This window comes from Eretmochelys imbricata, chromosome 13 (assembly GCF_965152235.1).
Source record: "Eretmochelys imbricata isolate rEreImb1 chromosome 13, rEreImb1.hap1, whole genome shotgun sequence".
In the NCBI taxonomy this organism is placed as follows: domain Eukaryota; kingdom Metazoa; phylum Chordata; order Testudines; family Cheloniidae; genus Eretmochelys; species Eretmochelys imbricata.
In genome coordinates, this window is record NC_135584.1 from 2,229,031 (window position 1) to 2,255,330 (window position 26,300).

The window sequence follows — 26,300 nt, forward strand, 5'->3', positions numbered from 1 at the left end:
AGGTGGTTTTATAATGCTGACGGGAGAGCTCTCTCCCATCAGCATAGAGTGGCTACACAAGCAATCTTACAGCTGGGTAGCTGCATTGATACAGTTGTGCCTGTGTAAGCTCTCTAGTGTAGACATGGCCTAAGAGGGTTAATTCACAATGGACCAGATTTCTGAACATGCTCAGCATACAGCATCTCCCATGGTTCTGAGCGCGAGCTGTTTCGCACTTGTGAAAATCTGGCCAATTTCTTTAGCCATCTAAATGGGAGCTGAGCTCTTTTGAAAATCTGCCCAAAGGTCTCCAAGTCTGTGAGCAAAGGGACACATTACCTAAAGTTAAATTTTCCAGGGTAGTTTTAGGGCCTGTCCATAGAGACTGACTGACTGCGTGGGGAACTATATTACAGTGCAGCGGCCCCTCAGCGGTGCTGTGCTCAGGATTGCCTGGATGGAGGAGCCTGGACCACATTATTGAATCATGTTGAAGCCCTCTCTAGCTGACATTCAGGTCATCTTTATTAGAGTCCTTTGGCTGGTCTCTGTTAATTTCTAATGTTTTCCTTTGGATTCTGTTGCTTTGTACTGGTTTGTCAAGGACTAGTGGCCCCCACAACCAACAGAGCCATTGTTTGTTCCAAAACCTAGCTGGCCAACTGGAACCAGTTGAAAGTTTTCAACTGGAATTTCTACTTGAGTTGACATTTACAGGAGAATCCAAAGACTAAGGAAAAAGAGGCTGATTTGCATCCTGGAACACTGAATGCAGAATACAGATGGGTGGGTGATCTCCTCAAGGAAGCAGTCTCATGGCAACTTTAGCTTGGAAAGACTGGGGACTGAAGGACAGGAGAGCTGATGGGCAAATCCTTACAATTTTCACCAATGTCAGGTGCCTGGCTTGCCAGCTAGAGCTCAAGAAACCCATGTTTTCTCTTCCCCACTATCCCTAGAACTGTGTAGAAAATAAGTGTAAAGGTGATCTTGCTGTGTGTGATGAATAATAATAAAAAGGCCTCGTTCCCCCCCTCCCATTTTCCCCCTGTTTGTATTCTACATTAGAAACATCAGGTAATGATGTTGCTCTTTTTTCTGGAGGACTTGGGCAGTCTTTGGAAGACATGAAATGTGAAACACAGCTAGAGGTTGCTGCTCTCCCAGTCCCCAGTTGAGGCAGAGAGGATGTGGAGTTTTAGGATTAGAAAGCTGCAGCTCTGGTTTCGATCTCCAGCTATGATGTTCCAAATGCCCCAAGGACTGCAAAAGTCCTCCAAGAATCAGGACCTGTTTCTAAGAAGAAGTGGAAGCGAACACATTTTGAGGTTCTTTTTGTACATCACAAACACAGTTTTAAATAATTATTTATTGCTTTCTAGTTCATCTTTAAAGCAATGTCACCTTATTGCCATGCAATCAACTAGCATTTGGTGGCACTAATAGAAGTAAAGTAAATAACTGACTTGTGTTCCTCTTGGCTTCTGCCATAAATGATTAATTGTGCCCAGCAGCACCATGGGGAACTCACTTTTCTTGGGGTAACTGATCTACTGAAACCATTAAATGAATGGATGTCAAGATGGCCTTTTAACTTCATTATCCAGGAAAAATTGTGTGCCATGTCTATGATTTACGGGTGCTGCTAGACACGCGAATATTAAAATAGCAGTGTCTTCAAAAGGAAGCACAGACTGGAAGAATATTAGAATGTTTTATCTGTGCTGAGGAACAAAGAAGATAGTAAAATCAGGAGTGTCTACTTGAGCCTTCATAAATGACAAGAAGGGGCTCCTGCAGAGAGTACAGACCTTGGAAAGCAACATTACAAAATAGCTCCCCATGAGTAATGAGGTTACTCTGAAAACCACAGACCAAATTCTATTCTCACTCCTAAGAAAATCTGGAATACCTCCATTGGAGTCAATAGATTTACTCTGGCATAACTCAGAGCAGAATTATGACTCAGACCACTTAGTTTAAGATCACAAGAACATGCAGAGGCTCCTGGGGCCTGAGTCTCCTCTCACACTGGTTTTAAACAAATTCGCACAGGTGTGAGAGGAGACTCAGCCCCTTACACTTTCTACATTGTGCAGAAGTAACTCACTGTAGGATGACTGCTGGTGCACTACAGTATCTGCTGAACTCCTGACTGTTACAAGCTAGTAATTAAAAAGAGCAAAAAGAAAATGTTTGCTGTTTAGCCCTAATGTTTAGCCTTGCCACCTAATTTTTAAATGATGAATTACTATCATTTTTTAAATGCTTGGGTAGTCCAAGTTTGGGGCAGTTGTTCCTTCTGGTTTTATTCCAGCTCAGTCCTGAATTTATTTTTTCAGTATTCATACTAAGCCATTCAGCATGACTTCCATTAAGACCTTCTATCTTACACAATGCCTGGCAGACTCTAAAGACTTTAAAAGGAACAAATCTTTAAATTGAAATGCCAGATTGACTCCCTCTGATCTGGACATGCTGCTGTTTTGGCAGTTTCAATACAGTCCAATCTGGGGTTTGGTAACCAGGTATAAATGATACAGAAACAGGCCAGGAGATTATATAATGAGCAAATGGCAGGAGCTGCTGTTGGAGCTGAACTAGCATAAGCTTTCTACTGGTGGCTGTAGGTTTCCCACACTAACTTGTGCTATATTAAGAGATTGGGAGGAATGGTAGGGCCTGGCCCAGTCCTGCATTCCTTACACATCCCAAGCTCCCACTGATTTCAGTGGGAGTTTGAGATGTGCTAGGAGGGCAGGATGAGGTGTATGCAGAACAGGTTTTCAGGAAACATTTTCTCCATATCAGAGGCATAATCGTGAAAGGTAGTGAGCACCTTCCAGTCCAACTCAAGTCAAGGGGAGTGGAGGTTGCTAAACACCCTTCAGGATCAAGCGCCAGCTGGGGGACTAAGGGATGAAAGGATCCCTGTGTCTACAATAGTTTGTATGCAATATTGAGTCCTCCTGGCTCCCTCTCCTCTGCCTTCTCCATGCTGTACTCATTAATCAAGTTCTCAGACATCCTCGGAGAGTTTCTATCAAGCCAGCCTGCTTGGGATTCACCCCCATTCTTAACTCTAGGCTTGCAATGAGACAAGCAGAGCTGGAGCTGGGGGAAGGCAGAGGCACAGAGAGAGCTAAGTTAGGTTGGCTGGGAAAGAAGTTTGTCAGCTGCTAACCTCTCCGTTTGCCTGCCCCACAGTTCAGAGCAGCCCCAGGTAGCAGGAAAAAGGTATAGCCTAGGGTCTTTTGTCAGCAATGCAAATTCTTGGGACAGGGTTTCTAAAATCTGCGGCAGTCTTGGCAATATTGGGACTGGCTCTATGTAGCACACAAGGTTTTCCTCTTCAGGATCTTTAGTTCAGAACTGACTTGTGTCACGTGAGAGTGAGTTTGGTAGTCTCATCCCTTTGTGCAGCTCACAGAACCAACATCAAATTTGCCATGATTGGCAGCTGCTGCTCTGGGCTAAGGTGTCACAGGTCAGGATTAAGGTGCCTGGACCGAGCTGTCTGCGGGGACCCATAGCTGGGACAACAGAGAGTGTTACAGTACTGGAGGAAGTTGTATTTGGCAAAATTGTACAGGGAAACATATCGTGCTGCTTGGCTGTAGCCAGGACTTTTATCCCTTCCTCTCATGAGCACTGCATTCACTCAGTCACTTGAAAATAAATGTTATTTTGCAGAGATATTTTTTGCCCTCTTCTGCCCTGAAGAAGAATCTCCTTTGGTTCCTAAATTAAATACTGATAAATACAATGCCAAGAAGAAAAACAGAGGTTGCAGTGAGAGACAAGTACAAATTATGTATTGGCAAATGGGTGTAAGTCAAAGGGAGCCGAAGGAGTCTTAAGTAGCTGGTACAAGTAGCAAGGGAATCAGAAAAAGATATAAATTCCACAACTTAGCTCTTCTCTAGCCTCACTTAAGACTGGGCTACACACAGACTTACAATGAAATAATAATAGCTGTGAATTAAAACCGATTTAGTTATTTCAGTGCAATTCTCTGTGTTGACAGGCTTATTTCAGAATAAGGCTGAAGTCAGTTTAGCTAAAGTTAGTAATTATCAACACATAGACTTTCAGCAAAATAACTAAATTGGTTTCAGGAAATCAATTACATTGAATTGGTGCAAGTTAGTATGTATATTAGCCTTTTGATTCAACTCTGAATATTGGCTTGAAACTCTTAACGATGATAAAAATTATCCAGTGAATAATATTTGGGGACAAAATGGTTCTAAATTTAAGAATTTCACTACTTTCATGTATTGTTTTTCCCCCTTCTCTTGCGAATTATTTTGTGTAAACCACTCAAGATAAGTTCATTGTCACAATCTCTGTTGCCTTGTTGTTTTGGTGAAAGCTGTATTAGAGCAGTGTTCAGGATTGTATTTGTGTGGTTTAAACTATATTGCCCTTTAAAATTTACAGCCATATCTATATTCTGCGTTCAGCCTGTACTCTCATACCAGTTTATACCCATCCTGTCACCTGTAACTTTCCTGGCATTTTATGGGGGACTTCAAGTTGGGAGACATATGCTGGAAGTCTCATGCTGCCAGTAGTTAATCATCATTAGAGTTTCTAAAAATTACAGATGATAAATTTTCTAACACAAAGGGTATTGCACCCAACATGAGGTAACTGTTTTGGATCTCATTCTGATGCATAAAGATAAATTAATCACTGAATTGGAAGTTGGTGGTTGCTTAGGAGCAATGATCTAACCTGATTACGTTCAACATGGGCAAACAGAGGACAGTCCCAACCAACCTTATATAGATTTGGTACCTCAAGTAGGCTAATTTCCCAAATCTGAAGAAAATTATGAGAAAAATTGATTGGGAGGAAAAATTTAGACAGGAAAATGTGAATGAAAACTGGGAGTTCTTTAAGAAGAGCTTATTAGAAGGCCAAAAAGCCATGATTCCACCATCAAGAAAGAGGACAACTTTGGTTAACAGACCATCCATGTTAAGTGGCAAAGTGCAGGCAGCAATTAAAAATAAAAAAGCCACACATAACAAATGGAAAAAGGGGGAAGTGACTAACAACTGATATAACTTAGAAGTTGTGAAGTGTAGAAAATTGATAAGGAAAGCAAAGGTATCAGGGAAAAATCCATGGCTGGCAGAGCTAAGGACAATAAAGAGGTTTTTTAAAAAGTATATTAGGAACAAAAGAAATCCTAACAATGGTATAGGCTCATTATTCAGTGGAGATGGTAAAATTGTTAATCGTGATTCAGAAAAGGCAGAAGTGTTCAGTAAAAATTTCTGTTCTGTATCTGGAATGAAGCAGGTTGATATACTCATATCACATGAAGATAATGAAGTACTTTCCAGTCCATTAGTAACTAATGAGGTTGTTAAACAACTTTTACTGAGGATAAAAGGATTAAATCATCAGGTCCAAATAACTTGAATCCAAGAGTCCTAAAAGAGTTGGTGGAGGAGAGTTCTGGCTCACTGATGTTAATTTTTAACAAATCTTGGAATGCTGGGGAAATTCCAAAAGACTAGAAGAGTTCTAATGTTGTGCCAATATTCAAAAAGGGCAAGAAAGATAGGCCAGTCCTGGGCAAAATAAAGAAAAAGATTATAAGGGATTCAGTTGATAAAGAATTAAAGGATAGGAATATAATTAATGCCACTCAACATAATTTTTATGGGAAATAGATCTTGTCAAACAAACCTGATTTCATTCTTTAAGGAGATTACAGGTGTAGTTGATAAAGGTAGCTGCATGGGTGTAATAGACTTTTGTAAGGCGGTTCAGCTAAAAAATTAGCACTATTCAGTATCAATAAAGCACACCTTAAATGGATTAAGAATCAGCAAACTGACAGATCTCCTTAAAGGATGAAATCAGGTTTGTTTGACAAGCCCTATTTTCCATTAAAATTATGTTGACTGGCATTAATTATATTCCTCTCCTTTAATTCATCATTGTTCGTCAAATGGGGGTGTATCTACTGGGGTTCCACAGGGATCAGTACTAGGCCCGTTGCTATTCAACATTTTCATCAAATCAGGTGGAAATATAGAATCCCTGTTGATAAAATCTGGAAATGAAAAAGGTTGGTGGAGTAGTAAATAATCATGAAGACAAGGCAGGTAGAACAATCTGCGTCCTTTGGTAAGCCGGGCCCATTCAAACAAATGGTGTTTTAACAGCCAAAGTAAAGTAATGCATCTAATTACAAGGAATGCAGGTCATACCTACAGAATGTATCCAGGAAAGCAGGGACTCTGAAAAAGGTTTAGGGGTCAGAGTGGACAAGCAGTCAACATGAGCTCCCAATGTGATGCTAGGACAAAAAGGCAAATGTGATCCCTAGATATGTAAAGAGGGGAGTAGGAATAAGGAGATGATTTTACCTCTGTAAATGGCACTGGTGAGACAGATACTGGAATACTGTGTCCAGTTCTGGTGTCCACATTCTTAAAGGGCTGTTGAGAAACTGGAGAGGGTGCAGAAAAGAGCCATAAAAATTATTCGAGGGCTGGAAAAAGGGCCTGTGGCAGAGCCAGGGGTTGAGCAGTGAGCACCTCCTGGCACATTGGAAAGTTGGTGCCTGTACAAGGAGCCGCATATTAACTTCTGAAGAGCCACATGTGGCTCCTGAGCCACAGGGTGGCCACCCCTGCTTTAGGCAAACACAAGTTATTGGGCTCAATGCAGGGGTAACGGTGAAATTTAATGGCCTGTGCTATATCAGGAGTCAGGCTAGATGATGACTGTATGAACGGCTTGCTTTGAATGAATGTAATTTTTTAATTATTATAATTAACCATAACACTGAGGATAGTAAAAACTAGACTGAATCTTAAAAGCTTTTAGACTGTGTAGGTCATTACAAACATTTTTTCCCAGAGTAGATTTCCCAGACTTTGTAAGATAGCATTGTGTGCTCAGTGCACTTGTCCAAGTACAAACAAAACAATTTGATGCAAAACTTGGGCTGGGTGAGACAAACCAGGCTGCTGAAGCTTCCATATTCCAGATGAGATGTGAAACGAGGCCCTAACCCTTTGTTGTTATTGAGGATCACATGGCACTTTATGTAAGAATAAAGGTATTAACCCTGGTGCCTTGGCCAAATTACAGTCCACCTCCCTAAACTCCTCTGTTTTTAGTTGAACATAATAGTCTTTATTTCCTGTCCCAAACTATTGTGTAGTGTTGCTGTGTGCTGCTAAACAGCTCTGTGTTCCCTGAGAGGCAGCTGCGGTGCCAAGAGAGGCCGGTCCTGAGCTATCTGGTACCCAGTGGTGAGCTGGAGCTGGTTCGCACTGGTTCACTGGAACCAGTTGTTAAATTTAGAAGCCCTTTTAGAGGGACAACCGGTTCTAAAAGGTCTTCTAGATTTAACAACTGGCCAAAAGTGGCGCCTTAGGCGCCACCTCCGTGGGTGCTCCAGGGCTGGAGCACCCATGGGGAAAATTTGGTGGGTGCAGAGCACCCACCGGCAGCTCCTTGCCCGGTCCCAGCTCACCTCACCTCCGCCTCCTCCCCTGAACGCACCGCCCCACTCTGCTTCTCCGCCCCCCCAGCTTCCCATGAATCAGCTCTTTGCCGGGAAGCCTGGGAGGGTGAGAAGCAAGTGGCAGCTTTGCGCTCAGGCCCAGGGAGGTGGAGGCGGAGCAGAGGGGAGCGGGGGCGGGGGGGGGCAAGGAGGGCCGCCCACGCCTCAGCAGGTAACCCGGGAGTGGGGTGGAGTGGGGCGCCGCAGGGGAACTGCTCCCCACCCCAGCTCACCTCCACCTTCCTGGGCCTGAGCGCAAAGCCACTGCCTGCCTCTCAGCCCTCCCAGGCTTCCCGCGCAAACAGCTGATTCACGGGAAACTGGGGGAGAGGCGGAGAAGCAGAGCAGGGCAGCATGTTCAGGGGAGGAGGCGGAGGAGGAGCGGAGGTGAGCTGGGGCCGGGCGCGAGGCGGGGAGCTGCCGGTGGGTGCTCTGCCCCCACCAAATTCTCCCCGTGGGTGCTCCAGTCCCGGAGCACCCAGGGGATCGGTGCCTAAGGCGCCACTTATGATGTGATTGGTGGGGGGAGTGGCTGCTCCCCTGCTCCCCCCCAGCTACGCTACCCCACCTCTAGGAGCCAGAGGGATCTGCCGGATGCTTCCTGGGAGCTGCCCCAGGTAAGCACCGCCGGGACTCCCCACCTCGCCCCCCAGCAGGTCCCTCTGGCTCTTAGGGGCGGGGTGCGGTGAGCACCCACTACGGTGGCCCACGAGACCCTCCTGCCCGATTCTGGGGGCAGACAGGGGAGGGGGGCGGATGGGGCAGGGGTACCGGGGGGGGTGTCAAGGTACACGGGAGGTTGGATGGGGCAGGAGTCCTGGGGGGCGGGCCACGACCCCCTCATGGGGTGAGGAGGGAACCGGTTGTTAAGATTTTGGCAGCTCCCTTCCTCACTGTAATGTTGTGCAGCTTTCTTAATTGTTTTTGGTAAAGTGCTCGGAGATATGCAGAAGTGCAAACTATTGTCAGTGCTAGTGAACACACTCCTAGTTTCTGGTGCATATTAACTACTGGCACACCGCGAATATGGCCCGCTTGCTTTAGCCTGGAACTGAGCATACTGAATAAGTGGTGTCAGTATTCCTCCAAAATTAATATACTTCTGTCTTTATTAATTTACATTTCTTCCTGACCATTGTGAACCACGTGTTAATCAAATGACTGAATGTGTTCAGTCTGCTGTCGTCTGGATAGTGACTCTTCCCAGTAGAATGACAAGCGTCATGTAACTTCTCCCTCCAATAAAATCCTAAACAAGTTCAGATATCAACCTGTTTAGTGAGTATATAAAAAAGCCTTCCACAAGAATCAACAAATCTGTAAAGATGTGGTGCTGCAAAATTACAACACAGCTTATTTTTTATTATATGGTATTTTTTCCATACAATGGACTTAATGTATCTAATGCAGTGTGTCCAATACATGCAAAATGCTTCATAGCCAATAAATCTATGTAGGCTCTGTATCCAGCTCAGTCATAGACTTGCAATGTGATCTTGGTAAAGTCAGATAAATTCTGTATATTTCAGTTTCACCATATCTAAAATGCAGATAACAAAACCTCAGAGAGGGATTGTGAAGCCAAATTCACTAACGCTTGTAAAGCTCTTTGAGAGCCTTGCATGGAAGTGGTTTAAAAGTGCAAAGTATTAAAGAAGACGAGACTCTAATGTTCTGCTGTTTAACCCTGATCTTTGAATTTTCACACTCACTTTTGCATGTGCATCTATTAAACCCACTAAAGTAGGCTTGCACCAGGTTCAGTTGCACACACCATGAAATTTAAGCACTGTGACAAAGTTCCTGCTCTACCTTGGTGGGTCTTGTGCTTATTGGCGGATTTGCTTGCCTTGGAGCTTCACAGCAGCCCTCAGTTTGGCCATTTTTCTGAACCCACAGTCCAGGCCGACTCCTCCTGTGTCTGACCAGGAGTTGTGAGGATTTGGGGGGAACCCGGGCCCGCCCTCTACTCCGGGTTCCAGCCCAGGGCCCTGTGGAATGCAGCTGTCTAGAGTGCCTCCTGGAACAGCTATGCGACAGCTACAACTCCCTGGGCTACTTCCCCATGGCCTCCTCCCAACACCTTCTTTATCCTCACCATAGGATCTTCCTCCTGGTGTCTGATAATGCTTGTACACCTCAGTCCTCCAACAGTCCGAGTTCTCACTGTCAGCTCCTAGTGCCTCTTGCTCCCAGCTCCTCACACGCACACCACAAAGTGAAGTGAGCTCCTTTTTAAAACCCAGGTGCCCTGATTAGCCTGCCTTAATTGATTGTAGCAGCTTCTTGATTGGCTGCAGGTGTTCTAATCAGCCTGTCTTAATTGTCTCCAGAAGGTTCCTGATTGTTCTGGAACCTTCCCTGTTACCTTACCCAGGGAAAAGTGACCTACTTAACCTGGGGCTAATATATCTGCCTTCTCTTTGTCTTCTGTAGCCATCTGGCCTGATCCTGTCACAGCACCAAATGATCTCATATACATGTACAAAACAACTGTGCAGCCACTTTTGTGTAATAAGTTGTGCTTACAAATGGGAATATTCAAAACCAGAACGTGGCTTTGGACTGGCTAAAATTTTGGCCTTAAATGATTCAGTTCCGTACCTTCTAATAGCTACTGTGTTGAAACTACTTGATTCTATTTTCTGTGGCCAAGAAATATGCGGCAGCATTTAAGAGTCCTTCTATCCATGTCAGTCCTTATCACAATGTAAACATACCACCAGGTGGTGTGCATTAATATTCAGAGTGAAATTGATAGGAGACAGAGGGACTTGGAATTTCCATATTTACTCAGACCCTAGTGCTGAGACTTTGGAAGTGCCCAATACCTGATACTTCCAAAGAAGGCAACCTCACCCCAAAACAATCCTTTCTCTCCTCTTTCAGATGATGATGATCAGTTTACGCCCTAGAGGATGAAGCTGCATTTCCTTTGTCTCTTTATTTTAGCTCCTAGAACTGAGGATTTTATTTATGCCTATGCCACTGATTAATAACTCTTATTTTTAAAGAAAGATGGAATTATAACTAAGGGTGAACAAGCTAAAGTACATGATGCAGCCCACAGAAAAGTTTCACAGATTTTCTCTCTCTCTATTTCCTGACTTCCCTAAGCTATGGACTGCCAAAAGGATGATGTGAAAATAGAAGTGAAGTATTCTTTGACTATGGCTGTCTCTCAGCAACTTGCTTTCTAGTGACACTCTCACCCCTTTTTCCTTACTGGCTTCATTCATAAAAGGTTTGCATTTTTTAAAGCTAATTCTCTAGGAGGGTTCGGTAGTGATGTAGAATCTAATGCAGTAAGGCCCATCTTTTCATTTAGCCTGCTTAGCCAGAGGCACAAGGGCATCAAGTGACTTGCACAAGATTGCTCAGTGAGTCAGTGACTGCTCTGGGATGAGAATTAAGATCCTCCTAGGTCTCAGTCTTTTGCACTAGTCACTAGATGCAGGACTGATATTAATCAACAAACATATCTGTTAAATGAAGCTGCTGTGTAGTTTGTACCTTCATTTGAGAGCTGCCGTGGAAGTTCTTGTGGAACTTTTCCATGGGAAACTATGAAAGATGTAGTTAGTGTATTATTTAGTATGCACATATACACCCACAAGTGTGCTAGGTGCTTTACAGACAAAAAGCACAACACAGCTCCTGTTGGGAAGAACTTTTGCTAAAGCTCCCATGCTACAGGCTGTTCCAGGCAAGAGAACCCCAGTGGGGAGCCCCAGGGTTTCTGCACGGGTAGCTTCTTGTACCCATGTGAAATAGCTTTCAGCTGCTAGGCCTGAATGAACAAGTCACAAAGGAGTGGGAGAAGGAAGGAATGTGAAATAATATTTTTAATTATTACAATTTTACTTATTTCCTTTTTAAAAAATCCTTTAAAAACTAACTCCTGGTCCTTACTACTACAGGGATTATTGTTACTGAACCTGTATCAAACTGCCTGCCCCTTCCCCCTGGATCCAGAAATAGCTACATAAAGATACATTAGATAAAAGTTAATAAATGCCTAATTCACTTAGGAGCCTAAATCTCATGGGGATTTGAACTCCTAAATCACATAGGTGTTTTGAAAGTTTTACCCATTTTCAGCTAGTTTAGGCCCCAGATTAAGGTTGGGTATGAAAGAGGAGTTCTCATATGACCAGAGACAATCTCAAATATTTGTTTGAGGACCATGTGAGATGCGTGTGAACTAGGGCTGTCAAGTGATTAAAAAAATTAATCGTGATTAATCACACTGTTAAACAATAATAGAATGCCATTTATTTAAATATTTAATAAATTTAAATTGGTATTCTATTGTTTAACAGTGTAATTAAAAGTGCAATTAATTACCATTAATTTTTTTAATCATGATTAATTTTTTTTAGTTAATCGCGTGAGTTAACTGCGATTAATCAACAGCCCTAATTTGAGATCATTGTACCTGCAGAATGCAACAATGGGGAACTGTACATGCATCTACCCTTTGTGTGCGTGGACACACCATTGGTATGCACAAATGCAGGGTTTTGCACATGCAAAGGGTGGGTATTCATTTTACCAAATTCACCCATTTTACCCACCCTTGGAAATGGGGGCCAAAAAGAGTCGTCAGTAGATTGTGGAGATCTTCATAATAAGCTCGTCACTCTCCTTTCTGACATGCTTTGCTCAGCAGTGAAATAGTTAATGTTGAAATATAAATCATCATACCTGGGCATCGGTGTTAACACTCCACTGAGAATAATGTAGCCATTCAGACCTCTCAGTATGCTATGGGTTGTCTGCAGACTCAGCCAGACATCACCACACTTGGGTCAAGTTTTTAAGGATTTCTTCTCAACCGTAACAGCTGAAGACTTCAAAAAATAAAAAAGGAAAGCTGAGATTCTGGAGCACAAGGCGCCAGTCTCAAAATAACTAATGGATCCCTGGCCTGGGCCAATTAGAATCCTGCCTGGAGGGCAACAAACATAAGAACGGCCATACTGGGTTCAACCTATGGTCCATCTAGTCCAGTATCCTGTCTTCTGATAGTGGCCAAAGCCAGGTGCTTCAGAGGGAATGAACAGAACAAGCAATTATCGAGTGATCCATCCCATCGTCCAGTCCCAGCGTCTGGCAGTTGGAGGGTTAGGGTCACCCAGAACATGGGGTTGCATCCCTGACCATCTTGTCTAATAGCCATGGAACTTATCTAATTAATTTTTCAACCCAGTCATATTTTTGGGTTTCACAACATCCCCTGGCAACCAGTTCCAGAGGTTGACTGTGCACTGTGAGAAGAAGTGCTTCCTTTTGTTTTAAATCTGCTGCCTGTTCATTTCATTGGGTGACGCCTGGTTCTTTTGTTATGTGAAGGGGTAAAGGGAGACTGTAGGTGGGGAGAAGGACACACTTCAGCACCCTAAGGCATGGTGGGGCACTGTGGGTACATGCACCCAGTGCAAGACCCGTGAAGTACAATTGAGACCCGCAAGTGACAGGCTGTTTCTGCATCAAGGTCTCTTCCCTGAGGAACTGCTACAATTGAGATTGTACATTTAAAAAGTGATGTGAATCATTCTGTTCCTTGCAAACTAAGGGGTTGCTACATCCACATCCTCCCTTCTCCCCCTCCCCCCAACATTGCTGCGCATGTGGGGGCAGCAGTATCCCAGAGGGGACTCAGTAGGGGACATACAAGTGGTAGTATCCCCATTGCCCTCCACAAAGGGAGGGCAGCTTTAAATTCCAGCAGGGACCTAATAGGTAGAGGCAGCATGGGAGATACACTGGATCATTGCATCCCCTGGATGGATTCCCTGGTCCTGCCCACTTACAGGGCTGTGACTGCCTGCTCCAGGTTCCTCCATTGCAATGATAGCTTGCCCTGGTGTACCATTGCTCATGGCTGATTTTGTCCCCAGGATTACTTAGCTTGCAGAACATAGGCAGTGAATGGTGTCCCTAGCCTCTGTTTGCCAGAAGCTGGGAATGGGCAATAGGGGATGGATCGCTTGATGATTCCCTGTTCTATTCATTCCCTCTGGGGCACCTGGCACTGGCCACTGTCGGAAGAGAGGATACTGGGCTAGATGGACCTTTGGTCTGACCCAGTATGGCCATTGTTAAGTTCTTTATCGAACCCTAGATTTCTCACTTCACCTACAAGTTTTCAAACTCCCCTGATGTAATATGTTAGTTTGGTCAGTGTTTATCCGACTGGATCCATGGACCCCAGTAACTGGGGGAGCCCTTTCTGGTGGTTTGCAGGGCAACCAGAAGAGATGGAGATTGCAGTGGGGAAGGTTGGGTACCAAAGAGACTGGGAGAGTGGAGCATGGTTGGTTCATAAGATTATACCACGTAATTTTCTATAGAATGACGTTGCCCTGAGCACACCCCCCTCTGTGTAGGATGGCTGTTGGAATGTCTCTCATTGCTGCTTTGTATTTTTCCATGGTTACAGTCTCTCTGTGTAGCACACTCTTCCCGACTGTACTCCTGTATTTTCTCCTGAATGACAATACTTAACAGGTAGCAGGTATTTCAGTGTTACTGTTTCTCACTGGCCAGCCCCCTCCCTCCGGCCCTTTCCCAGTGTTATTGTCCAAGTCTGGGCAGCTGTGCCCTCCCCCGACTATTGCTGTCTCTCTCTCCGCACACAGCCTCTCCCCGGTTATTGTAGCTCTCTCGGCACAGTCTCACGCTGTGTGTGTCTTACGCTGCCTGTTCAGGAGGTGTGTTCCCCCCAAACTACAGCATTTCTCTCTGGCCACTGCCTGTCCTCTAGGATGACAGTCCTAGGCTCTCACAGCCTACCGTGCCCAGGCTGACTGTCTCTCTCGTTAGAAAATGGATGGGCTCTGTCTGCTCCTCCCCACACCCACTCTCCACCCCGCGCCTGTCTCTCTGCGTCCCCCCACAGTGTGAGCGCTGTCCCGCCCCCGGCGATGTGCGTCTGTCCCACCCCCCGTGTCACTCCCTGCCCCCCACGCGCGGTGTGGGCCAGCCCCCCCCCCACGGCCCCACATGCACAGTGGGGCTCACCCCGTCCAGCCCGCCCGTGCTTCCTCCTCAGCAGTGTGTGTAACCCCCCCCCCGTGTCCGTCTGTCCGTCCCTGCAGCGCTTCCCTCTCTTCACCCCAGTGCCCCCCCCGCCCTGGGTCACCCCCCCGTGTCCGACTGTCCCTGCAGCGCTTCCCTCTCTTCACCCCAGTGCCCCCCCCGCCCTGGGTCACCCCCCGTGTCCGTCCGTCTGTCCCTGCAACGCTTCCCTCTCTTCACCCCAGTGCCCCCCCGCTGCGTGTCACCCCCGTGTCCGTCCGTCTGTCCCTGCAGCGCTTCCCTCTCTTCACCCCAGTGCCCCCCCGCTGCGTGTCACCCCCCGTGTCCGTCTGTCCCTGCAGCGCTTCCCTCTCTTCACCCCAGAGCCCCCCCACCGCCCTGGGTCACCCCCTCCCCCCGTGTCCGTCTGTCCCTGCAGCGCTTCCCTCTCTTCACCCCAGAGCCCCCCCACCGCCCTGGGTCACCCCCTCCCCCCGTGTCCGTCTGTCCCTGCAGCGCTTCCCTCTCTTCACCCCAGAGCCCCCCCCGCCCTGGGTCACCCCCCGTGTCCGTCCGTCTGTCCCTGCAGCGCTTCCCTCTCTTCACCCCAGTGCCCCCCCCCGCCCTGGGTCACCCCCCCGTGTCCGACTGTCCCTGCAGCGCTTCCCTCTCTTCACCCCAGTGCCCCCCCCACCCTGGGTCACTGCCCCCCCCGTGTCCGACTGTCCCTGCAGCGCTTCCCTCTCTTCACCCCAGTGCCCCCCCCCGCCATGGGTCACCCCCCTGTGTCCGTCCGTCTGTCCCTGCAGCCCTTCCCTCTCTTCACCCCAGTGCCCCCCCCACCATGGGTCGCCCCCCCCGTGTCCGTCTGTCCCTGCAGCGCTTCCCTCTCTTCACCCCAGAGCCCCCCCCGCCCTGTGTCACCCCCCTCGTGTCCGACTGTCCCTGCAGCGCTTCCCTCTCTTCACCCCAGTGCCCCCCCCACCAGGGGTCACCCCCCCCGTGTCCGTCTGTCCCTGCAGCGCTTCCCTCTCTTCACCCCAGTGCCCCCCCCGCCCTGGGTCACCCCCCCCCGTGTCCGTCTGTCCCTGCAGCGCTTCCCTCTCTTCACCCCAGCGCCCCCCCCGCCCTGGGTCACCCCCCCCGTGTCCGACTGTCCCTGCAGCGCTTCCCTCTCTTCACCCCAGTGCCCCCCCCACCCTGGGTCACTGCCCCCCCCGTGTCCGACTGTCCCTGCAGCGCTTCCCTCTCTTCACCCCAGTGCCCCCCCCGCCATGGGTCACCCCCCTGTGTCCGTCCGTCTGTCCCTGCAGCCCTTCCCTCTCTTCACCCCAGTGCCCCCCCCCACCATGGGTCGCCCCCCCCGTGTCCGTCTGTCCCTGCAGCGCTTCCCTCTCTTCACCCCAGAGCCCCCCCCGCCCTGTGTCACCCCCCTCGTGTCCGACTGTCCCTGCAGCGCTTCCCTCTCTTCACCCCAGTGCCCCCCCCGCCCTGGGTCACCACCCCCCGTGTCCGTCTGTCCCTGCAGCGCTTCCCTCTCTTCACCCCAGTGCCCCCCCCACCAGGGGTCACCCCCCCCCGTGTCCGTCTGTCCCTGCAGCGCTTCCCTCTCTTCACCCCAGTGCCCCCCCCACCATGGGTCACCCCCCTCGTGTCCGACTGTCCCTGCAGCGCTTCCCTCTCTTCACCCCAGCGCCCCCCCCGCCCTGGGTCACCCCCCCCCGTGTCCGTCTGTCCCTGCAGCGCTTCCCTCTCTTCACCCCAGTGCCCCCCCCGCCCTGGGTCACCCCCCCCGTGTCCGTCTGTCCCTGCAGCGCTTCCCTCTCTTCACCCCAGCGCCCCCCCGCCGCGTGTCACTCCCCCCGCGCCCCCCGCTCCCCCCGGGCCGGGAGTGACGCGCTCCGCAGCGCCAGCCCCTCTCGGCGGGCAGCAGCTGGTTGTCAGCCGCTCCGGAGCGCGGCCGGGCCAGCGTCCCCTCCCGTCCCCGCACCGAGCCGCCGGGCTGGCGCAGGCCGGCAGGCCCCAGGCGCGGCCCCGGCCCCGCAGCAGGTAGGCACCGGGCCCGGCTCCCCGCGGCGGGCGGCCGGGCGGCCGGCGGGGGCCGTTGAGCTGCGGGGCCGGGGAGAGGGGGCCGGGCTGTGCGGGGCTCCGGCGGCCGCCGCGTCCCCGTGCGGGGCCGGGGTGTTTATCTCGGTACCCTCGGGCTGGGCGGGGGACAACTGCCCCCTGCCCGGGCCCGCGGGGGGCGGCCCGCCGGCTGGGGGGCAGGCGGTGTTCCGGGCCACCTGGCCCGCGGGGCTTGGGGGGTTGGGGGGCACAGCGGGCGCGGGGGGGTGTTGGGGGCGCTAGGGGTGGGTTGGAGCGAGTTTGTTGGGGGTGCAGGGGGTCACTGGGAGTTTGGGGTGCACACAGGGCACGGGGAGTTGGAGGGGTTTGTTGGGAGGTGCACAGGGGTCACTGGGAGCTGGAGGGGTTAGTTTGGGGTGCACAGGGGCACTGGGAGTTGGAGTTTGTTGGGGAGCAGGGATCACTGGGAGTTTGGGGGGCAGGGGTCACTGGAAATTGGAGGGGTTTGTTGGGAGGGCACAGGGGTCACCGGGATCTGGAGGGGTTAGTTTGGGGTGCACAGGGGCACTGGGAGTTGGAGATTGTGGGGGGCAGGATCACTGGGAGTTTGGGGTGCAGGAGTCACTAGAAATTGGAGGGGTTTGTTGGGAGGGCACAGGGGTCACCGGGAGCTGGAGGGGCTAGTTTGGGGTGCACAGGGGCACTGGGAGTTGGAGTTTATTGGGGGGCAGGGGTCACCGGGAGTTGGAGGGGTTTGTTGGGAGGGCACAGGGGTCACCGGGAGCTGGAGGGGTTAGTTTGGGGTGCACAGGGGCACTGGGAGTTGGAGTTTATTGGGGGGCAGGGATCACTGGGAGTTTGGGGGGCAGGGGTCACCGGGAGTTGGAGGGGTTAGTTTGGGGTGCACAGGGGCACTGGGAGTTGGAGTTTGTTGGGGGGCAGGGGTCACCGGGAGTTGGAGAGGTTTGTTGGGAGGGCACAGGGGTCACTAGGCGTTGGAGGGGTTAGTTTGGGGTGCACTGGGAGTTGGAGTTTGTTGGGGGGCAGGGATCACTGGGAGCTGGAGAGGTTTGTTGGGAGGCGCACACGGATCATTGGGGGGGTTGGATGGCGCTAGTTGAAGGTTGCCCACTGCTCTGTGGGGTTGGAGGTGCACGCAGGTCAGTGGGGTGGATGGTGTTTGAGTGGAGGGGGACGCAGCTCATTAGCGTGAGTTGCAGCGAGTTTGTTGGGGTGCGCGCATGGTGTTGGGGGCTTGTTTGCACAGGTCACTGGGGTTGGATTAATGAGGAAGTTTGTTGGGGTCTGTTGGGGGCCTAAGCTCAGGTCACTGGGGTTGTTTGGGTGCATTCGCTGGGGGTTGGACGGGGCTAGGGCTGGACCGGGCTGATGGTGAGGGGGGTGAGCTCTGGTTAGGTGGTGGCCAGGGCTTAGCAGGAAGGGTTGGATGTTGGGGATCAAGGATTTCATGGCGGGTGCTATGTGTTGAGGGGGTTGCATGGGAAGGGCTGTTTTGTGGGGGTTCACCCTGCACCGTAATGCATTGCTGGGGGGAGGGTTGCCTAGCGGGGTGCAAGGGGGGATTGCGGAGGACGGTTGTGGTTGCGGGGCGAGTGTCCTGTGCCGGGTGCGGGGTTCCGCGTGCACCGCTCGGTACAGGGGCGTGCAGAGAGCGTGGTCCCGTTTGTGCCTGGGGGGGGGAAGGGAAGAGATTTCGCCGTTTTTTAAACTCCCCCTCTGCGTTCTGATTCCATCTCCCCCGGTTTCAAACCGAACCCGGCTGGCGGTGGCTGCTCCTCCCTCCCTGCTCCGCTTTCCCGGGAAGTTCTCATTAGCGTCTCTAATTAGCATTATTCCTGGAGAAAGGTTAAGGTTAGAGCGTCCTTCCCTTATCGGGAGAGCTGCCTCCCCCTTCCCCGGAAGAGCACAAAAGCGCAGAAAGAAAGTGGGAGGAGGCAGATCAATGGGGGAAGCTACAGACCCATTAATTCACAGGGAACCTTTCTCCCTCCCTGAAGCATCGATTTTCCCTTTCCCTGGTGCACAGGGCACGAGAATAATATCACGCTGCACCTAGAAGGGGCTCAGGGCTTTAACATTTCGCTGTCTCTGCGCCTTATTTTCCTCCCATTTCTGGTGAGGGATTGTGCTGGAAATAGCTTTCTTCCTAGAGGTAAAGCCCTACTTATGGGTCAATCCCTGCTTCATGCTGAAACCCCTGCCTACCAGGGCTGGAGCTATTTACACACATGCTCAGACGGATTTGCCTTACTGATCTATTTATTTACATATATTTGGATGAGTATAAATGGAAAGAATGAAACTTCCTTCCTTTCAGAGTTCACATTTCACACTGCATAGATCTCAGCCCCACCTGTGTGTGTAGACACTACATTGGAAATAATCTTACAAACAAATAAACAGCCTTTTCAGTCTTTAGGCAGTTTGGTTATTTTTCTGTATTTAGCTCATAGTATACAATGGAAACAGGCTAGTCAGTTTCACCTGTTCATAGTTTCTAGCCAGTTTCATTTCTACATTTTCAGGCATTAACCCAATAGTCCCTTGGGTTTGGTGGGAAACGGATTGTTAGAGTCTGTTCTTGCACTGTTTGCCACTGCTATGAAAATATATTGACCAAAATGTTCCTATTGATTATATGTCGTGCAAAAATATGTTTTCACAAAACTTTCAATTTGGGTCTAGATTGGACCTGGCAACATCTCTTAATATCTATATACTCAGACCATCACATTTTTGATCATTTTTTACTGTGTCCATGGAAGACTAAAGTATCCTTTCATTCTGAGCGATTTATGGGCTAGGAGGTTTAATCATGTCCTTTCATATAAAATCAAATACTTGTTTAATTTTGACCAAGATCTGTTTGCATGAAGGTGGATTGAAGACTTGCACCTTAAACAGAGTATTCAAACATATATAATGTTAATAGTACCTGGCCGTAGCTGTAGTTGCTTGGAAAATTCACACTTTCCCCCTCAGTATCTTACAGTAGCGTTTTTTCAACCTGTTTTCATTTGCGGATCCCTAAACATTTTCAAATGGAGATGCAGACTTCTTTGGAAATCTTAGACATAGTCTGCGGATCCACAGGGGCTTGCGGACCTCAGATTGACAACCACTGTCCTATACCCTTTGTTCAGCACCTCCCAAATGAACAGCAAGAGCACCTGAAGATTCCACCCAGCCCGGAGGGCAGACATTCAGAATCTGTTGGAAGAATGCCTGCTCCTCCTTGCCTTGGGTAATGACATCTGGAATGTGCATGTGCTGTTTAGTAACAGTCTCTTTTGGGGTCTTTTTCCCAGAAGAAAAGAAAGATCTTAGGAAGGAGGGAAAACATAAGACAACAGAGCTCATGAATATTCCCTTTTCATGTAAAATATTCAGCTAGGTCTCATCTCACCTGATTTGGGGAACTAGTAAGAATAAATTCTTATTTTTTCATGTCCTAGCACGGGCTAAGCAGCTTCTTTCCCCTTACTCTATCACACAAGATCATTCTCTTCTAGGGTGTAACAGGATTTACTATAAGTAAGAACTCTAGTCAACCTGATAGGAAGGGCATTCATAATATAGTGTTGGTTTGTAATGTATAGAAATAGGTACCAGATCTTATGGATTCCTAACTCTAAAACTGAATTGAATCAGCAATGCTTTAGCTTTGTTGGGCTCTGTGGTGCATTATTTGGCTGCTACAATATCCAGTGCCTTTGACCTGAGGAGTTTTATCCTCCATTATTAAGCCTTTCTGTGAACTGAAGTGGTTAAGTTAAGGTCAGATGTGGTTCAGTACCTTCTTGGCATGCTCAGAAGACTGTGTTTAACGCATGCTGACATGGAGATGAGGCTACCCTTTTGGTAGGGTATTCCCCCAGACTGATACTACCGTCAAGGGGGCCAGCGGGAGGTGCCGTCCTTCAAGACAACATTCTGGTAGCATTCTCCCAAGTTGCTGCTGCGTACAGGTAAAGCAGCTACAAGGGCAGGCAACTATGCCACATGGAGTTGGTTCTAAAAAAGGTGGCTGACTCCACTGTAAAACTAACACTGGCAAATGGTGACTATGCTTGTCACCTGTCTGAGTGACGTGGAGCAATTGGTATTTCCATTGAAATTTTCTTTTTGCGAATACAGACGAAGACGGCTGCTACTCTGAAATCACCACCCTAGATTTTGGTTTCTGGAGTCCACAGAAAAAACAGGCCAGGGTAGCGTGTCATGCAAAAAAGTAGAGAGATATACTTCTAAATAAAACCAGATAACCTCAAAAAGAAAATAAGCAACACAGCAACAACAGTTCTCAGATCCTGGAAAATAAATTGTGATAGAGGGTGTAACTGACTTTGGAGGCATTTGCAAACCAGTTCCAGAGAAACTGAGCCTACCTGTAAAATAAGCCGGTTACTGATATCGCCTGCATATATTTACAAGGCATGGTTATAAGAAGAGCTTTCCTACCCTACTCAGTTTCAGCCTGTGGTGTGAAAGGTTGTTCTTTAAGAAGTTCTGAAGAGAAAAGATTATTCATGAAAAAGGGAATCATTGTCTGGTGATTAAAGCACAAGATGGAGTTCTGCAATCTAGGTTCTGTTCCTGGGTCTGCCACCAACTCACTCTGAGGCTTTCAGCTAATCACTGCAGCTATTGGTGACTCAGTTTCTTCAGTTCTGAAATAGGAATACTATTGCTCTAATTCAAAGAGAAATGGTGGGGCTTAAAATTTACAAATGTTTATAAAGTGCTTGAAGATTCTTGAATGGAAGGTACTATAGAGGTGCAAAGTATTATTAATATTGCACATGCATTTTCTTTTGCTAACTAGAATACCTGTTTAGATCAAATCCATCTGTAGAGCAGATGTGAATATTGGACTGGAGAGAAGGAGAGTGGCAGTGATGTTTTTCCAAGTCCCTTGCTGTACCTGGAGTCCTCGTTCAGATATTTGGGTGTGGCCCTGTGAATATACTTGACAGGCACTTGCTTTGCCTTTCAGAAAAGGAGCTGCACGAGTATTTCATGACCCCTAATCATTCAATCCCATGAACACTAGAAATGAAGCAACAGAACTTTACTGCAGTGTGAGAAGATCTCTCCTGAGAGCTGGAAAGGGGAGGGATAAGGGAGTGGGAGGGAGGAAGGAAGGTTAGGTTAGGAAGGAGGGAGCAAGAGAAAGAAAAAGAGATTGTGCTAGCTGATTAGGGCAGCTGCTGTCGCTTTCATCTGTGTCATGACTGGCATGGTACGGGTGAAGAGAAGGCAAATCTGGAGCCAGGCTGTGGTAATGGACTGTGTTCTTTTTTTAATGAAAGTTTCATTTGAAGTTTGTTTACAGGAAAGAAGAAATTAGCAGAGAGAATTCTCCTGAGAATCCAGAGAGGAAAAGAATGAGCTGCCTGACTCACAGGCTGAAAGGGAGGGGAAGGGCAGATTATATTTACCGTATTGCTCTGAATTGTAGCTGGTGCTACTGTTTAAAAATTTCACTTAATCTGATGAGGCTTCAATAAGCGTCTCCACTGTCCAGTCACAGGATTGGTATTTCAGAGCAAAATTAAGAGGGGATTTTTCCATCAGATGTTTTGAACTGGCTTGTTTCATTAGTTTTGACACCATGCTGTATTCGGGTGCACGAGCCTTTTTGTGCTGCAGCCAGAAAAATTATCCCTCTCATACAAGCTGAAATGTAAGTTATTACTGGAGTCCTAGCTGGGGAAAAAAGCTGTAGGTTATTGTTTGGATGGGTCTCGCATCACTGGAATCTTCGCTGGCATAAGGAGGGCACTGCCAGGAGTCATTGCTGGCATTGATAGGGCATTGCAAGGAAGTCACAGAGCTCAGGGCCTTATTTGCTTTGACAGGATACTCTGATGAGGAAGTTTGCAACTGCCACCAGTGTAGTACTAGCTAGTAGTGACAGGACACTGCTAAGGGCATCTTAAATGGCTAAATCCAGAACTTGTGTTAGCAAGGCAGCGAAGGAAGATGCTACCTCTCACATCCATGACTCTGGGCTGTGTTGCAGTTTAGAGAGACTGGAAGAGCACCAAGGGCTAAGCAGCTCCCAGGGCAGCATTATTTGGGTGCTGCTGCAAGGAACTTCAGGAGCCATTGTGTGTGGTTGTGATAGGACACTGTTACGAGTTAGCTTTGGGTGATGTATTGATTGGACACTACCAAGAGGCAGTTCCCACTGCTGGCTTTATGTGTGGTATTGATGGGGTACTGCCATGCTGCTGGTCACACTGCTAGATCTGCATGCTGCAAAAACGGGGCACCGCTGCCAGGAACTTAATCCTTCTGGAGTCTTTAAATGTAAATGCTCTTGTTCTCCCAGTTGGAGTCCAGGCTGAAAAGGTGCGGAGGACGCCTGCCTCTGTAAGGTTCCACCTCAATAGCATGGTCTTTTTGCTGATAGGTCATGTTAGAGACTGCTAGTCATGCCCTGAGTCTTATTGGACTTCAGTCATTTACAGCGGGGTCAGTTTCTTTCTCGATATCTCTCGGATAAATTAATGCGTTGGATAACAGGCCAATATATTGTACTGAGGGGGATTTTATATGTAACCCAGCGTTTCACAATACACTGATAGGAAAGATGCTATATGTACATGTGTGCATAAACATACATCTGTACATATGTACTAGAATCCAGTATCCGATGGGTGAGCTTGTGGGTGCTGAGACAGGGCAGTCTCCTCTAGAATTTGCACCTTAAAGATATTTTCTTAAGCATGGGCCTGACCATTTTCATTCAGCCCTGCAAGATGCACTCTGGGGCCCAGTCCTTCTCTTGATGTGGACTGGTCCGATGGAAAGCTGTGAGCAGCAGGAGACCTTGGCATTTAGTCTGTCCACTTAAGATCATTGTTCCAGGTTAAGCTTTGTAAGGATGCCCAGATACCATGGTGATGGTCGGTTGGTGTCTCTCTCTATATCTATATATAATGTTAGCAGTGGAAGATCCCCTTCCAGTTCAGTCTATGTGTAAGAAGAGAAAAAAAACCAAAACAAACAAAAACAAAAAACCACACAACACAAACAAACACGGCAGCAGTTCTCAGAGCCTCAGCAGTTCTCAGAGCATTCAAGGTAGCAGAGTAGGCATTCCTGCTGTGGCTGGAGCCAGGCTCTGAAGCCCAGGGAGGGGAGTGGGTCTCAGAGCCCAACCAGGAACATCTACACTGCTATTTTTAATGCTGGAGTGAGAGCCCTGCCTATCTAGGTCTGTAGACCCAGGCTCTGACACTCACTGCCCAAGGGTTGTTGGTGTTGTATTTCTTTTTTTGCAGTGTCAACATACATTACCTATTATGAAACTAAGGGTATCAGATTAAAACTTTTAGAGAATATTTAAGGTCATAGACACATATCGAATAGGCATTATTGTCCCCAGCCATGTCAGTTCACGTTTGTCAAAAATGTTATAACCATGAATTGCAAATGAAGACACAGAGAAAAGTTGTATGGATCTTAACCAAAATGCCAAGAAAAAGTGCTGTTTACCCTGAGTGTGTCCTGTTGGGCCAAGCTGCCATGGGTTTGGCAGCATGTGTGTGCTTCTGCCTGGGTTCTAGTCGTGTATGTCCATACTTGGTTGGAAGCGGCATGTTTTAGCCCTGTCCTGTGAGCATGAGTGTGCCCGTGTCCTTCTAGTGCAAGAATGCATGTGTGGTTAGTAGAAGCCTCCCCGTGTAGCTGTGCCCAGTGTATGATTTTACAAATGTTCAAGCTGAGGCTGTACAGAAGCTGTAAATTCCAGGAAACTCCCTCTGAGGCACAACTCAGTGAGGAGGGGGTTGGGGGAGGGAGCAGGCTAAACCCAGCAATTCCTGCCCTGAGTGCGCAGATGGCTCTTCAGGGACAAGGAAGGAAGAAAGGTCAAACCTGTTCTTGCAGAATTTTGTTCACAATTTAAAAAAAAAAAAAAAAAAAAGTCTGCCGGAGGCAGAGCAGCTTTACAAGGTGCAGGTGCTGGTTGGAGGGGCACTTACTTGGTGCAAGGAAGAGGAGTGGGGATTGGTATTTTGTCCAGTGCTCAAAACGCTGGAGGGAAATGGAGAGGCTACAAGCCCGTGAAAGGTTGTTTTAAATACAAGGCAATAGTAGCTAAAGCAGAAAGTGACTCTGGGCACGTGTTCTGTGTCTCCACAGCTTTTGATGGGGTCTCGGTCTTATTTTGGGGGGGAACAAGAGAAAAGGCAGATAGAGGAACCATTACAGCACATGTGTTGCATATCCCCATGTTATCAGTGCTTCCTTCATTACAGTGTGTTGCTGTGGCCTCTGCTTGGAAGGCCCAGCTCTGTGGTTCCTTAGCTCCTCCTTTCATTCAGAATCTCACTGCTGCTTTTATAATGATGATGATTTTGAAATCCAGTGGATGACCTTTTGGCTCTGGAAGCTATCCAAGGGCTGTGTCTTGAAGCACAGTAAAGGTTAGAAAGGAGGAAGAGAAAGAATGTCCTTGCAGCTGTGGGAGTGGGAGAGAGGAATTTAATCTATGCCATAGGAAAGTCAGTGGGATTGCCGAGTAAGGGTGTCCATGACTTCTGAAATGGCATGTTCCCTCCTCAGTGCTGGCAGTTTTCAGAGCAGCAGGACTAGTGAGTAGAGCATTATTTATAATTTAAAAAAAATGCAGGCCTCACTCCTGCTACAGATTGCAAGGGTGCATTTCACACTATTGTGGTGTTGCGTGTGGTTCATACATGCTTGTTCCGGAGAGTGGAAGAGCCTCCGGGTCACATCTTGGCTTACCCAACTCCATGGGTTTCTCTCTGCGGTTAGACATCCCTTTCTGCAGGGGAACCCAGAAAATTGGGGTTCTACAGATGTTTCTGGATCGTGTCTGGGCTCGCTATTCCCCCTCAGGTCCCATTTGCATCACTTTCATGGTGTTACTGTGGCTTCTTTGGCATCTCTGGCCCTGGCCCTGCTGAAAAGTCCCAGGAATCTGCAGGCAGATCCAAGGGCCTGTGAAGCCTTTGAAGATCTTAGTCTCATGCTGAAAACCAGAGGTTAAGCATTAGGCTGCAGGTTCTTAGGCCCTGTCCACACTACAGGCATATCCCCTGCTGCTGTGTATGGGCATATCTCCATGGAAATCAGAGCTGGTCTGCAGATTTTCACTAAAAGAACAGGAGTACTTGTGGCACCTTAGAGACTAACCAGTTTATTTGAGCATGAGCTTTCGTGAGCTACAGCTCACTTCATCGGATGCATACGGTCATAGATTTTCACTAGTGGCTGATTTGGCCTGACCCTTCCTGCTTGGTTAGAAAAATGGTGGTGGTGGTGTTTGGGTGTGCGTTTTTGGTTTTTAAACACAATGTTCAGTCTAATACTTTTCGAAACCATTTGAAGAAAGTCACACCCTGTCTGCGCCACTTGCAGAGCCATTTATCTGCCACGGACACACTGTAGTGTCGATGGAGATTAAAGGGTAAACTGCAGGGCTCAGCCATCCGCTCCTACAGGATGCAAGCTCTTTCTAATTGTCCTCAATTACAGACTGTGCCATTCCTCAGGCACGTCTTCAAACAGGAAGCAGAGCACTGGTGCTCTCCGCAGGGGAAATGCTACCTAGCCCAGAGCATGATGGGAAGGGCTATTTTCAGAGTCCCTGAATGCCAAGAGGTGAACACGTTTCTTTGGGGATGCAGGA

General features: G+C 48.3%; 1 protein-coding gene across 1 annotated transcript in view; it reads left to right on the forward strand.

Moving 5' to 3' along the window:
- The window catches only part of NOL4L (nucleolar protein 4 like), a 103,152-nt gene that overhangs the window by 45,205 nt on the left and 31,647 nt on the right, over positions 1 to 26,300 (forward strand).